At 48.1% G+C, this 13536-nt stretch overlaps 16 pseudogenes; all 16 read right to left on the reverse strand.

Moving 5' to 3' along the window:
* Positions 1–2503: 2503 nt before the first annotated feature.
* On the reverse strand, positions 2504–2622 carry LOC143951792 (5S ribosomal RNA; annotated as a pseudogene).
* Positions 2623–2769: 147 nt separating this feature from the next.
* On the reverse strand, positions 2770–2888 carry LOC143946629 (5S ribosomal RNA; annotated as a pseudogene).
* Positions 2889–3210: 322 nt separating this feature from the next.
* LOC143954155 (5S ribosomal RNA) lies at positions 3211–3329 on the reverse strand (annotated as a pseudogene).
* A 3140-nt stretch (positions 3330–6469) lies between these two features.
* On the reverse strand, positions 6470–6588 carry LOC143953560 (5S ribosomal RNA; annotated as a pseudogene).
* Positions 6589–6905: 317 nt separating this feature from the next.
* Positions 6906–7024, reverse strand: LOC143949028 (5S ribosomal RNA; annotated as a pseudogene).
* Positions 7025–7559: 535 nt separating this feature from the next.
* LOC143955197 (5S ribosomal RNA) lies at positions 7560–7678 on the reverse strand (annotated as a pseudogene).
* Positions 7679–7995: 317 nt separating this feature from the next.
* Positions 7996–8115, reverse strand: LOC143946862 (5S ribosomal RNA; annotated as a pseudogene).
* A 100-nt stretch (positions 8116–8215) lies between these two features.
* LOC143951019 (5S ribosomal RNA) lies at positions 8216–8334 on the reverse strand (annotated as a pseudogene).
* A 321-nt stretch (positions 8335–8655) lies between these two features.
* LOC143951240 (5S ribosomal RNA) lies at positions 8656–8774 on the reverse strand (annotated as a pseudogene).
* A 98-nt stretch (positions 8775–8872) lies between these two features.
* LOC143946873 (5S ribosomal RNA) lies at positions 8873–8992 on the reverse strand (annotated as a pseudogene).
* A 100-nt stretch (positions 8993–9092) lies between these two features.
* On the reverse strand, positions 9093–9211 carry LOC143946640 (5S ribosomal RNA; annotated as a pseudogene).
* A 321-nt stretch (positions 9212–9532) lies between these two features.
* Positions 9533–9651, reverse strand: LOC143955211 (5S ribosomal RNA; annotated as a pseudogene).
* Positions 9652–9751: 100 nt separating this feature from the next.
* Positions 9752–9870, reverse strand: LOC143948045 (5S ribosomal RNA; annotated as a pseudogene).
* Positions 9871–10844: 974 nt separating this feature from the next.
* Positions 10845–10963, reverse strand: LOC143943540 (5S ribosomal RNA; annotated as a pseudogene).
* A 564-nt stretch (positions 10964–11527) lies between these two features.
* LOC143954827 (5S ribosomal RNA) lies at positions 11528–11646 on the reverse strand (annotated as a pseudogene).
* Positions 11647–12315: 669 nt separating this feature from the next.
* LOC143956581 (5S ribosomal RNA) lies at positions 12316–12434 on the reverse strand (annotated as a pseudogene).
* Between the last annotated feature and the right edge of the window lie 1102 nt (positions 12435–13536).

Here is a 13536-nt window from a genome sequence, read left to right on the forward strand (position 1 = left end):
ATGTGGGAGCTACAGACCCATTTCCCTCCTAAATTCGGTCCTAAAACGATTCTCTAAAATCCTCGCCACGTGATTGGCACAGCACTTGCAGTCCCTTATACAGATTGACCAGTTAGGTTTTATTCCCACCAGGGAAGATAGGGACAACACCATTAGGGTGCTTACCCTGGTCCATAAAGTAAAGTCATCTGGGACCCCTTGTCTTTTCGTGAGTACTGATGCCGAGAAGGCTTTTGATCGGGTCAAATGGACATTCATGTTCTCGGTCCTTCGCCATATAGGTCTGAGTGAACGGATGCTGGCATGGATAAGTAAGATATACTCACGCCCTTCAGCTCAAGTCAAAGCGAATGGGGTGCTCTCATCTCCCCTTGACATCGGGAATGGGACCAGACAGGTTTGCCCCTGTCACCCCTATTATTCGCATTGTCATTGGAACCCTTTCTCTCCACAATTCGACAAAACTCAGACATAACGGGTACTTTTGAGTGCAAGGTATCTGCCTACGCGTATGACATGCTGTTCTCGCTGACGAATCCCAGAGTTTCCTTGCCAAATCTCCTTCGGGAATTCCAGATATACGGGATACTTCTTGAAATCAGAGGCCATGGGGGTTGCAGTCCCCCCGCAAACGTTACTAGACTTGCAGTCCAATTTTCATTTTAAATGGACCCATATTAGGTACTTACATTCCACCGGACATCGCGCGTACATTTATGTTGAACTTCCTCCCACCCCTTGTCAGTAAGATCTGCAGTTTGCGTCACGGGTGGCATTCTGGCCTCCATTCCTGGTTCAGGAGATACAATCTCATTAAAATGAACATACGCCCTAAATTTACCTATCTTTTCCAAGCTCTCCCGATCCAGATTCCAGTCCCATTTTTTTAGCAAGCTCAATCCCTGCTCACTCAATTTAACTGGGCCCACAAAAATCCCAGACTTAAGCGGTCACAGCTGACATTGTCTAAACAACAGGGAGGGTTGGTTCTCCCTGACTTGCGACGCTACTACCTGGCCCTCCCATCTGGGGCATGTATTGGACTGGCATCGAAACAAACTTTCTAAGCTCTGGGTGCAACCAGAACAATCTCACTCCCGAATTCCGCTAAGAAGCGCCATGTGGTGCTATAAGGATTTACCCACAGAATTGACGTCACATCCCACTATAGGGGCTTCGTTGAAAGTCAGTCACCTGATTGCTACCCAAAACACACTCACGTCTTTGACTTCCCCCCTATTCCCTATACGTGGCCATCCGAACTTTGAACAGGGGACCCACGTAGAAATTCCAACCTAGACCATGCGTCTAAATTCGTCATTGATGGAAAATGGCCTTCTTTCTCAACCCTAAGAGATCCAACAGGGCTTTTCCAACTGCCTTTTTGGAGAGCGGCGCAATGACATCATTTTCTCCATTCCATTCCCAATCCTCAAACTTTCGCCCGCCCTCAGATGGAGTTTGAGACTCTATGCAGGAGCGAAGGCCCTTTGGCCCACATTTTCTCTCAAACAGATCACCCACACTTAACCTGTCTGTCCAACTGGGAAAAGGACCTTAATTGCTCGTTTTCCCCAGCAACCTCGCTGTGCAGGAAGATACAGGAGACGAATTTTAAACTTCTCACCAGGTGGTATTTGACACCATCAAAGCTGCATAAATGTTTCCCCTCTTCCTCGAACATATGCTGGAGGTGTGGAGAAGAAGAGGGCACGTTGCTCCACATTTTTTGGTCCTGCCCCAGCTTGGTGGACTTCTGGACAGAGATCCGATGCATAACACAAAAATTCACAGACTTCTCCATCCCGGAAGAGGCTGCATTCTTTCTCTTGCACCATTCACAGATTCCCATTAAGAAGTACAAAAAAATCAATTTTATGGCATGTGATAAATGCGGCGAAATCCTGCATCCCTCTCTATTGGAAAAAATGTTCCCCCCCTTTCATTACTCACTGGCTTAGGAAAATAGAGGACATTAAAAAAATGGAGGACTTGATCCTCACATCACAAGGTAAACAAGAATTTTTTAAACAAACCTGGGAAATCTGGAATACCTTTATATTCTCGCTGGAAGGATATCGCCTTAGTGCTCTGAGCTTTCCTTGACTGGCCCCTTGGGCAGTTGCTGCCATCATGTCTTGTCCCCTCTTCTCCTTTCCTGATGTTTCACCCCGTCTCTTTTCTGCCTTCCTCCCCTATCTCTCACCCCCTCCACCCCCTCTCTCTTTTGGAAAAAGTGGAAAATTGGGAATGACGGCCCTACACCCCCCTATGGATGGATTATGCCAGAGGGACCTGGGGTTTGTGTGACCCTGGATCTTGGTACAGTACTTTATCCTTGCCTCGAATCATTATGATTGATGGAAGGCAGACTCACAGTTGCAAATATACCGGTATCAAGTATTGTTCAGCTGCTTTTTGCTCTGTATTTTTCTGTTGCATTATGTACTCGGGGGACCGTCTTCCCCTGTTTGGAGAAAAAATTATATTTGAAAAAAAAAGAAGCCTACGACACCTGGTATTCCCAGGTGGTCTCCCATCCAGGCATTAACCAGGCCCGACCCTGTTTAGCCTCCAAGATCAGACGAGATGGAACAGATTCAGGGTGATGTGGCCGTAGCCAATATCTTCAGGCACTCTCAACTCTCTTGACAAACGCCAAGATGGTCACCTTGGGAACAAGCAGAAAAAAATAGGTCAACGGCAACAACATAAAAAGAAGACTACGGCATTTGGAAATCCCATCCAGATGCCGACAACATAAAAAGAAGCCTACGGCACCTAGTATTCCCAGGTGGTCTCCAATCCAGGTACTAGCAAGGCCCAACCCTGTTTAGCCTCTGAGATCAGAGGAGATCGGGCGCTTTCAGGGTTATGTGCCCATAGGCAATCTCTTTGGGCACTCTCAACCGTCTTGACAAATGCCAAGATAGTCACCTTGAGATACAAGCGAAAAAAAACAGGTCAATGTCAACAACATAAAAAGAAGAATACGGCACCTGGTATTCCAACACCATCTCCTATCCAGGTACTAACTAGGCCCAACCCTTCTTAGCCTCAGAGATGAGAAGAGATAGGGCTCTTTCAGAGTGTTGCTGCTTTAAGCGATCTCTTTGGGCACTCTCAACCCTCTTGACAAATGCCAAGATGGTCACCTTGGGAAACAAGCGAAAAACAAACAAACAAATCAATGCCAACAACATAAAAAGAAGCCTACAATAACTGGTATTCCCAGGTGGTCTCCCATCCAGGTACTAACCAGGCTTGACTCTTCTTAGCCTCCAAGATCAGACGAGATTGGGTGCTTTCAGAGTGATGTGGCCATAGGCAATCTCTTCAGGCACTCTCAACCCTCTTGACAAGTGGGAAGGCTGGCCGCAGGCCAGCCTGTATTTGTGGGAGGAGTCTGAGGGACTATTTAACCCTCCTCCTCTGTCAGGGCCTGGGTTGGTGATTTCTAGGTGGAGGCAGCTCATGGGGAAAGGGCTGTCCATCTATCCCCCACCACTCACTTCTCTACATTCATGCTGGTGGAGAGCGGGGAGAGGGGGGTGTTCGGCGTTCGGCCGCCCCAGCTCCTCTCTCTCCCCACATGTTTGCTCTGTCCACCCGCCCGCCGTTCCTTCCAGTGTGGGGAGGGGGGGTGATCGGTCGCCCCAGCTCCTCTCTCTCCACACGTTTGCCATGTCCAGCCGCCTGTTTCTTCCAGTGTGGGGAGGGGGGGTGATCGGTCACCCCAGCTCCTCTCTCTCCCCACGTTTGCCATGTCCAGCCGCCCGCCGTTTCTTCCAGTGTGGGGAGGGGGGGTGATCGGTCGCCCCAGCTCCTCTCTCTCCCCATGTGTATTGTGCTCCGTCCGCCTGCCGATTCCTCCGGTGGGGGCTCCACGTGGCGGCCATCGGCTGCTTCTCCCTTGGGGGAGGGTGTGATCGGCGGGGCTGCTGGGAGCCCGCCTGGTGATCGGCCGCCCGCTGGATCCTCTCTCCCCTTGCTCGCATGGCGGCCGGGGGGGGATGGTCGGCGGTCAGCAGCGGGATCCTCTCTCCCCTTGCTCATGTGAGGGGGGGGGTGGTATCGGTCGGCTGCCTAAGTTGTGCATCTCTCTGTGTGCTGGTGCTCGGAAGGGGGATGGGATGTCACCCACCTGTTGCTCCTTTCCTCCCCGCAGTGCAGACTGGCACCTCTGCTGAAGTGATGGAGGATCTCAGTCCACCCAGGTTCCTGCTTTACTTGTTGGTTTTCTTTGGTCGGTGTTATATTGCTTCCATCAGCAATTTTCTGTAGTAGCGTTCTGTTATAGTGTTTTGCCAGCGTTTTTCTGTCATAGCGTTGTTCCAGCGTTTTCTGTCATAGCGTTTTCCAGCGTTTTTCTGTCATAGCGTTCTGCCAGCGTTTTTTCTGTCATAAGCGTTCTGCCAGCGTTTTTCTGTCATAGCGTTCTGCCAGCGTTTTTCTGTCATAGCGTTCTGCCTACGTTTTTCTGTCACAGAGTTCTGCCTGCGTTTTTCTGTCACAGCGTTCTGCCCAGCATTTTCTGTCACAGTGTTCGGCCCAGCATTTTCTGTCACAGCGTTCGGCCCAGCATTTCTGTCACAACGTTCTATCCAGCATTTCTGTCACAACGTTCTGTCCAGCATTTCTGTCACAGCGTTCTGCCCAGCATTTTCTGCCCAGCATTTTCTGTCACAGCGTTCTGCCCAGCATTTTCTTTCGCCATATAGGTCTGAGTGAACGGATGCTGGCACCCCTTGTCAGTAAGATCCGCAGTTTGCTTCACGGGTGGCATTCTGGCCTCCATTCCTGGTTCAGGAGATGCAATCTCATTAAAATGAACATACTCCCTAAATTTACCTATCTTTTCCAAGCTCTCCCGATCCAGATTCCAGTCCCATTTTTTAAGCAAGCTCAATCCCTGCTCACTCAATTTAACTGGGCCCAGAAAAATCCCAGACTTAAGCGGTCACAGCTGACATTGTCTAAACAACAGGGAGGGTTGGTTCTCCCTGACTTGCGACGCTACTACCTGGCCTCCCATCTGGGGCGTGTATTGGACTGGCATCGAAACAAACTTTCTAAGCTCTGGGTGCAACTAGAACAATCTCACTCCCGAATTCCGCTAAGAAGCGCCATGTGGTGCTATAAGGATTTACCCACAGAATTGACGTCACATCCCACTATAGGGGCTTCGTTGAAAGTCAGTCACCTGATCGCTACCCAAAACACACTCACGTCTTTGACTTCCCCCTTATTCCCTATATGTGGCCATCCGAACTTTGAACCGGGGACCCACTTAGAAATTCCAACCTAGACCATGCGTCTAAATTCGCCATTGATGGAAAATGGCCTTCTTTTTCAACCCTAAGAGATCCGACAGGGCTTTTCCAACAGCCTTTTTGGAGAGCGCGCAATGACATCATTTTCTCCATTCCATTCCCAATCCTCAAACTTTCGCCCGCCCTCAGATGGAGTTTGAGACTCTATGCAGGAGCGAAGGCCCTTTGGCCCACATTCTCTCTCAAACAGATCACCCACACTTAACCTGTCTGTCCAACTGGGAAAAAGACCTTAATTGCTTGTTTTCCCCAGCACAGAGACAACGCATTATCACTTTGGCTCTCAAAACCTCGCTGTGCACGAAGATACAGGAGACGAATTTTAAACTTCTCACCAGGTGGTATTTGACACCATCAAAGCTGCATAAATGTTTCCCCTCTTCCTCGAACATATGCTGGAGGTGTGGAGAAGAAGAGGGCACGTTGCTCCACATTTTTTGGTCCTGCCCCAGCTTGGTGGACTTCTGGACAGAGATCCGATGCATAACACAAAAATTCACAGACTTCTCCATCCCGGAAGAGGCTGCATTCTTTCTCTTGCACCATTCACAGATTCCCATTAAGAAGTACAAAAAATCAATTTTACAGCATGTGATAAATGTGGCAAAATCCTGCATCCCTCTCTATTGGAAAAAATGTTCCCCCCCTTTCATTACATTTCAAACAAACCTGGGACATCTGGAATACCTTTATATTCTCGCTGGAAGGATGTCGCCTGCTATCGCCTTAGTGCTCTGAGCTTTCCTTGACTGGCCCCTTGGGCAGTGGCTGCCATCGTGCCTCGTCCCATTTTCTTCTTTCCTGATCTTTCACCCCTTCTCTTTTATGCCTTCCTCCCCTATCTCTCACCCCCTCTTTTGGAAAAAGTGGAAAATTGGCAATGACGGCCCCACACCCCCCTCTGGATGGATTATGCCGGAGGGACCTGGGGTTTGTGTGACCCTGGATCTTGGTACAGTACTTTATCCGTGCCTCGAATCATTATGATTGATGGAAGGCAGACTCACAGTTGCAAATATACCAGTATCAAGTATTGTTCAGCTGCTTTTTGCTTTGTATTTTTCTGTTGCATTATGTACTCGGGGGACCGCCTTCCCCTGTTTGGAGAAAAAATTATATTTGAAAAAATAAAAAGAAGCCTACGACACCTGGTATTCCCAGGTGGTCTCCCATCCAGGCATTAACCAGGCCCGACCCTGCTTAGCCTCCAAGATCAGATGAGAGGGAACAGATTCAGGGTGATGTGGCCGTAGCCAATATCTTCAGGCACTCTCAACTCTCTTGACAAACGCCAAGATGGTCACCTTGGGAACAAGCGGGAAAAAATAGGTCAACGGCAACAACATAAAAAGAAGACTACGGCATCTGGAAATCCCAGGCGGTCTCCCATCCAGGTACTAAACTGGTCCCAACCCTGCTTAGCCTCTGAGATCAGATGATATTGGGCTCTTTCAGGGTGATGTGGCCATAGGAGATTTCTTCAGGCACTCTCAACCCTCTTGACTAACGCCAAGATGGTCACCTTGGGAAACAAACAAAAAAAAACAAGTCAACGCCAACAACATAAGAAGAAGTCTACAGCACCTAGTATTCCCAGGTGGCCTCCCATCCGGGTATTAACAAGGCCCGACCCTGTTTAGTCTCTGAGATCAGACGAGATCTGGTGCTTTCAGGGTTATGTGGCCATAGGCGAGCTCTCCAGGCACTCTCAACCCTCTTGCCAAACACCAAGATGGTCGCCTTGGTAAACAAACAAAACAAAAACAAGTCAACGCCAACAACATAAAAAGAAGCCTACTGCACCTAGTATTCCCAGGTGGTCTCCAATCCAGGTACTAGCAAGGCCCGACCCTGTTTAGCCTCTGAGATCAGAGGAGATCGGGCGCTTTCAGGGTTTTGTGCCCATAGGCAATCTCTTTGGGCACTCTCAACCCTCTTGACAAATACCAAGATAGTCACCTTGAGATACAAGCGAAAAAAAACAGGTAAATGTCAACAACATAAAGAGAAGAATACGGCACCTGGTATTCCAACGCCATCTCCTATCCAGGTACTAACTAGGCCCAACCCTTCTTAGCCTCCGAGATGAGAAGAGATAGGGCTCTTTCAGAGTGTTGCTGCTGTAAGCGATCTCTTTGGGCACTCTCAAGCCTCTTGACAAATGCCAAGATGGTCACCTTGGGAAACAAGCGAAAAAAACTAATCAACGCCAACAACATAAAAAGAAGCCTACAATAACTGGTATTCCCAGGTGGTCTCCCATCCAGGTACTAACCAGGCCTGACTCTTCTTAGCCTCCAAGATCAGACGAGATTGGGTGCTTTCAGAGTGATGTGGCCATAGGCAATCTCTTCAGGCACTCACAACCCTCTTGACAAACACCAAGATGGTCACCTTGGGAAACAAGCGAAATAAAAACAGGTCAACGCCAACAGCATAAAAAGAAGCCTATGACACCTGGAATTCCCAGGCGGTCTCCCATCCAGGTACTAACAAGGCCTGACTTTTCTTAGCCTCCAACATCAAACGAGATCGGGTGCTTTCAGGGTGATGTGCCCGTAGGCAATCTCTTCTGGCACTTTTAACCCTCTTGACAAACGCCAAGATGGTCACCTTGGGAAACTAACAAAAAAAACAAGTCAACGCCAACAACATAAGAAGAAGTCTACAGCACCTAGTATTCCCAGGTGGTCTGCCATCCGGGTATTAACAAGGCCCAGACCCTGTTTAGCCTCTGAGATCAGACGAGATCTGGTGCTTTCAGGGTTATGTGGCCATAGGCGAGCTCTTCAGGCACTCTCAACCCTCTTGACAAACACCAAGATGGTCAACTTGGTAAACAAACAAAACAAAAACAAGTCAACGCCAACAACATAGAAAGAAGCCTACGGCACCTAGTATTCCCAGGTGGTCTCCAATCCAGGTACTAGCAAGGCCCAACCCTGTTTAGCCTTTGAGATCAGAGGAGATCGGGCGCTTTCAGGGTTATGTGCCCATAGGCAATCTCTTTGTGCACTCTCAACCCTCTTGACAAATGCCAAGATAGTCACCTTGAGATACAAGCGAAAAAAAACAGGTCAATGTCAACAACATAAAAAGAAGAATACGGCACCTGGTATTCCAACGCCATATCCCATCCAGGTACTAACTAGGCCCAACCCTTCTTAGCCTCCGAGATGAGAAGAGATAGGGCTCTTTCAGGGTGTTGCTGCTGTAAGCGATCTCTTTGGGCACTCTCAACCCTCTTGACAAATGCCAAGATGGTCTCCTTGGGAAACAAGCGAAAAAAAACAAACGAATCAACGTCAACAACATAAAAAGAAGCCTACAATAACTGGTATTCCCAGGTGGTCTCCCATCCAGGTACTAACCAGGCCTGACTCTTCTTAGCCTCCAACATCAAACGAGATCGGGTGCTTTCAGGGTGATGTGCCCGTAGGCAATCTCTTCTGGCACTTTTAACCCTCTTGACAAACCCCAAGATGGTCACCTTGGGAAACTAACAAAAAAAACAAGTCAACGCCAACAACATAAGAAGAAGTCTACAGCACCTAGTATTCCCAGGTGGTCTGCCATCCGGGTATTAACAAGGCCCAGACCCTGTTTAGCCTCTGAGATCAGACGAGATCTGGTGCTTTCAGGGTTATGTGGCCATAGGCGAGCTCTTCAGGCACTCTCAACCCTCTTGACAAACACCAAGATGGTCAACTTGGTAAACAAACAAAACAAAAACAAGTCAACGCCAACAACATAGAAAGAAGCCTACGGCACCTAGTATTCCCAGGTGGTCTCCAATCCAGGTACTAGCAAGGCCCAACCCTGTTTAGCCTCTGAGATCAGAGGAGATCGGGCGCTTTCAGGGTTATGTGCCCATAGGCAATCTCTTTGTGCACTCTCAACCCTCTTGACAAATGCCATGATAGTCACCTTGAGATACAAGCGGAAAAAAACAGGTCAATGTCAACAACATAAAAAGAAGAATACGGCACCTGGTATTCCAACACCATCTACTATCCAAGTACTAACTAGGCCAAACCCTTCTTAGCCTCCGAGATGAGAAGAGATAGGGCTCTTTCAGGGTGTTGCTGCTGTAAGCGATCTCTTTGGGCACTCTCAACCCTCTTGACAAATGCCAAGATGGTCTCCTTAGGAAACAAGCGAAAAAAAACAAACGAATCAACGTCAACAACATAAAAAGAAGCCTACAATAACTGGTATTCCCAGGTGGTCTCCCATCCAGGTACTAACCAGGCCTGACTCTTCTTAGCCTCCAAGATCAGACGAGATTGGGTGCTTTCAGAGTGATGTGGCCATAGGCAATCTTTTCAGGCACTCTCAACCCTCTTGACAAACACCAAGATGGTCACCTTGGGAAACAAGCGAAATAAAAACAGGTCAACGCCAACAACATTAAAAGAAGCTTACGACACCTGGTATTCCCAGGCGGTCTCCCATCCAGGTACTAACAAGGCCCGACTCTTCTTAGCCTCCAACATCAAACGAGATCGGGTGCTTTTAGGGTGATGTGCCCGTAGGCAATGTCTTCAGGCACTTTCAACCCTCTTGACAAACGCCAAGATGGTCACCTTGGGAAACAAGCAAAAAAAAAATAAGTCAATGCCAACAACTTAAAAAAAAAGCCTATGGCATTGAGAAATCCCAGGCGGTCTCCCACCCAGGTACTAACCAGGTCCCAACCCTGCTTAGCCTCTGAGATCAAATGAGATTGGGCTCTTTCAGGGTGATGCGGCCATAGTAGATTTTTTTCAGGCACGCTCAACCCTCTTGACAAATGCCAAGATGGTCACCTTGGGAAACAAACAAAAAAAACAAGTCAACGCCAACAACATAAAAAGAAGCCTACAACACCTAATATTCCCAGGCGGTCTCCCATCCAGGTATTAACAAGGCGCGAACCTTTCTAGCCTCTGAGATCAGAGGAGATTGGGCACTTTCAGGGTGATGTGCTCATAGGCAATCTCTTTGGGCACTCTCATCCCTCTTGAAAAATGCCAAGATAGTCACCCTGGAAAACAAGCGAAAAAAAACAGGTCAACGCCAACAACATAAAAAGAAGAATACGGCACCTGGTATTCCAAGCCCGTCTCCCATTCAAGTACTAACTAGGCCCAACCCTTCTTAGCCTCCGAGATCAGAAGAGATAGGATGCTTGCAGGGTGATGTGGCTGTAAGCGATCTCTTTAGGCACTCTCAACCCTCTTGACAAATGCCAAGATGATCACTTTGGGAAACAAGCGAAAAAAAACAGGTCAACACCCGCAACATAAAAAGAAGCCTGCGGCATCTGGAAAACCCATGCGGTCTCCCATCCAGGTACAAACCAGGCCCAACCCTGCTTAGCCTCTGAGACCAGACGAGATTGGGCGCTTTCAGGGTGTTGTGCCCATAAGCATTTTCTTTGTGCGCTCTCAACCCTCTTGACAAATGCCAAGATGGTCACCTTGGGAAACAAGGGAAAAAAAATAGGTCAACGCCGACAACATAATGAGAAGCCTACGGCACCTGGTATTCCCAGGCTATCTCCCATCCAGGTACTAACCAGGCCCATCGCTGCTTAGCCTCTGAGATCAGATGAGATTGGGCTCTTTCAGGGTGATTTGGCCGTAGGCACTCTCTTTGGGCACTCTGAAGCCTCTTGACAAAGGCCAAGATGGTCACCTTGGGAAACAAGCTAAAAAAAGCAGGTCAAAGCCAACAATATAAAAAAAAGCCTACGGCATCCGGTATTCCCAGGCGATCTCCCAATCAAGACACTAACCAGGCCAGATCCTTCTATGGCACCTGGTCTTCCCAGGCAGTCTCCCATCCAGGTGCTAACCAGGCCTGACGCTGTTTAGCCTCTGAAATCAGACGAGATCGGGTGCTTTCAGGGTTATGTGGCCGTAAGTGTTCTCTTCAAGAAATGCCCAACCCTCTTGACAAACGCCAATATGGTCGCCTTGAGAAACAAGCGAAAAAAAACAGGTCAAAGCCAACAACATAAAAAGAAGCTAGGTACTAACCAGGCCCGACACTGTTTAGCCTCCCAGATCAGATGAGATTGGGCACTTTCAGGGTGATGGGGCCGTAGGTGATCTCTTCGGGCACTCTCAACCCTCTTCACAAACGCCAAGATGGTCACCTTGGGAAACAAGTGAAAAAAAAAACAGGTCAAGGCCAACAACATAAAAAGAAGCCTACGGCACCTGTTATTCCCAGACGTTCTCCCATCCTGGTACTAACCAGGCCCGACACTGCTTAGCCTCTGAGATCAGATGAGATCGGGTGCTTTCAGGGTGATGAGGCCATAGGTGATCTCTTTGGGATCTCTCAACCCTCTTGTTAAACACCAAGATGGTCACCTTGGGAAACAAGCGAAAATAAACAGGTCAATGCCAACAACATAAAAAGAAGCCTACGGGACCTGGTATTCACAGATGGTCTCCCATACAGGTATTAACCAGGCAGTACACTGCTAGGCCTCCGAGATCAGATGAGAGCTTTCAGGGTGATGTGGCCATAGGTGTTCTATTCAGACACTCTCAACCCTCTTGACAAATGCCAAGATGGTCATCTTGGGAAACAAGTGAAAAAAAAACAGGTCAACGCCAACAACATAGACCCTGGCGGTCTCACATCTGACCCTGACCCTGCTTAGCCTCTGAGATCGGGCGCTTTCAGGGTGATGTGGCCTTAGGCTAACGCTTCGGGACATACTCAAAACTCTTGACAGATGCTAAAATGGTCCCCTTGGGAAACAAGCGGAAAAAAAACATGTCAAAGCCAACAATATAAAAAGATTCCTATTGCACCTGTAATTATATACTATTTAGGCCGGACCCTGCTTAGCCTCTGAGATCAGTGATGTGGCCGTAGGAGATTTCTTTGGGCTCTCTCAGCCCTCTTGACAAATGCCAAGATGGTCACCTTGGGAAACAAGTGGGAAAAAAAAAAACATGTCAACGCCAACAACATAAAAAGAAGCCTACGGCACCTGGTATTCCCAGTCGATCTCCCATCCAGTTACTAATCAGGCCCGACAATGCTTAGCCTCCGAGATCAGACAAGATCGGGCACTTTACTTGTGATTTGGCCGTAGGCACTTTCTTTGGGCACTCTCAACCCTCTTGACAAACGCCAAGATGGTCATCTTGGGAAACAAGCGAAAAAAAACAGGTCAACGCCAACAACATAAAAAATACGATTTTTATGTACAGCTTACCTGGAAAATCCTTTTCTTGAGAGTACATCACGGGACACAGGAGCTTTATTATATAGTGGGTTATATAGGCACCTCTGGTGATTGGACACTGGTTAACCCCCAATTAAGGAGAATTCCTCCCCTATATAACCCCTCCCATATGGGAGGCACCTCAGTTTTGTAGCAAAGCAATAGGAAACCACGTAAAACCCAAGAGGGGCGGGAGCTCTGTGTCCCGTGATGTACTCTCAAGAAAAGGATTTTACAGGTAAGCTGTATATAAAAATCCTATTTTCTTGATCATACATCACGGGACACAGGAGCTTCATTACATAGTGGGATGTCCCAAAGCAATGCTCAGATTGAGGGGAGGGAGACACAGATCATAATATATAGACCGCCAAGGACCGGAGGACCTAAACTGCAGCCTGCAGTACACTGCGCCCAAAGGCGATATCCTCTTGCCCTCTGACATCCACCTGATAGAATCTGGTGAATGTGTGGACTGATGACCAAGTTGCAGCCTTTCAGATCTGAGCCAGGGAGGCCTGGTGATGCACTGCCCAATAAGCACATACAGCCCTAGTTGAGTGCGCTTTCACTTGAAAAGGAGGGATCTTCCTTTTAACACTATAGGCCTGAGAAATAATCTGTCTAATCCACCTTGAGAGAGTGGAATTTGATGCCGCCTGGCCCTTCCTAGAGCCTTCCGGCAAAATAAATAAGCAATCAGTTTTCCTTATCTGAGCAGTTGCCTGATGATAGATACTGATTGCCCTTACCACATGCAAAGTGTGCAAAGATTCTTCTTCTGCGGACTGTTGGTCCTGAAAAAGTAATGGTAGGATTACATCTTGATTCAAATGGAATCCTGAAACCACCTTAGGCAGAAAGGACCTGTTGGGAGGCATTACCCGGTCCTTATGAATAATTAGATACGGCTCTTTGCTGGAGAGAGCTGCTAGTTCTGACACTCTTCTAGCCGTGGATATGGCTACCAAG

Source organism: Lithobates pipiens, unplaced genomic scaffold (assembly GCF_037356315.1).
Source record: "Lithobates pipiens isolate NorthernLeopardFrog02 unplaced genomic scaffold, aLitPip1_a1.2 Scaffold_10, whole genome shotgun sequence".
Taxonomy (NCBI): domain Eukaryota; kingdom Metazoa; phylum Chordata; class Amphibia; order Anura; family Ranidae; genus Lithobates; species Lithobates pipiens.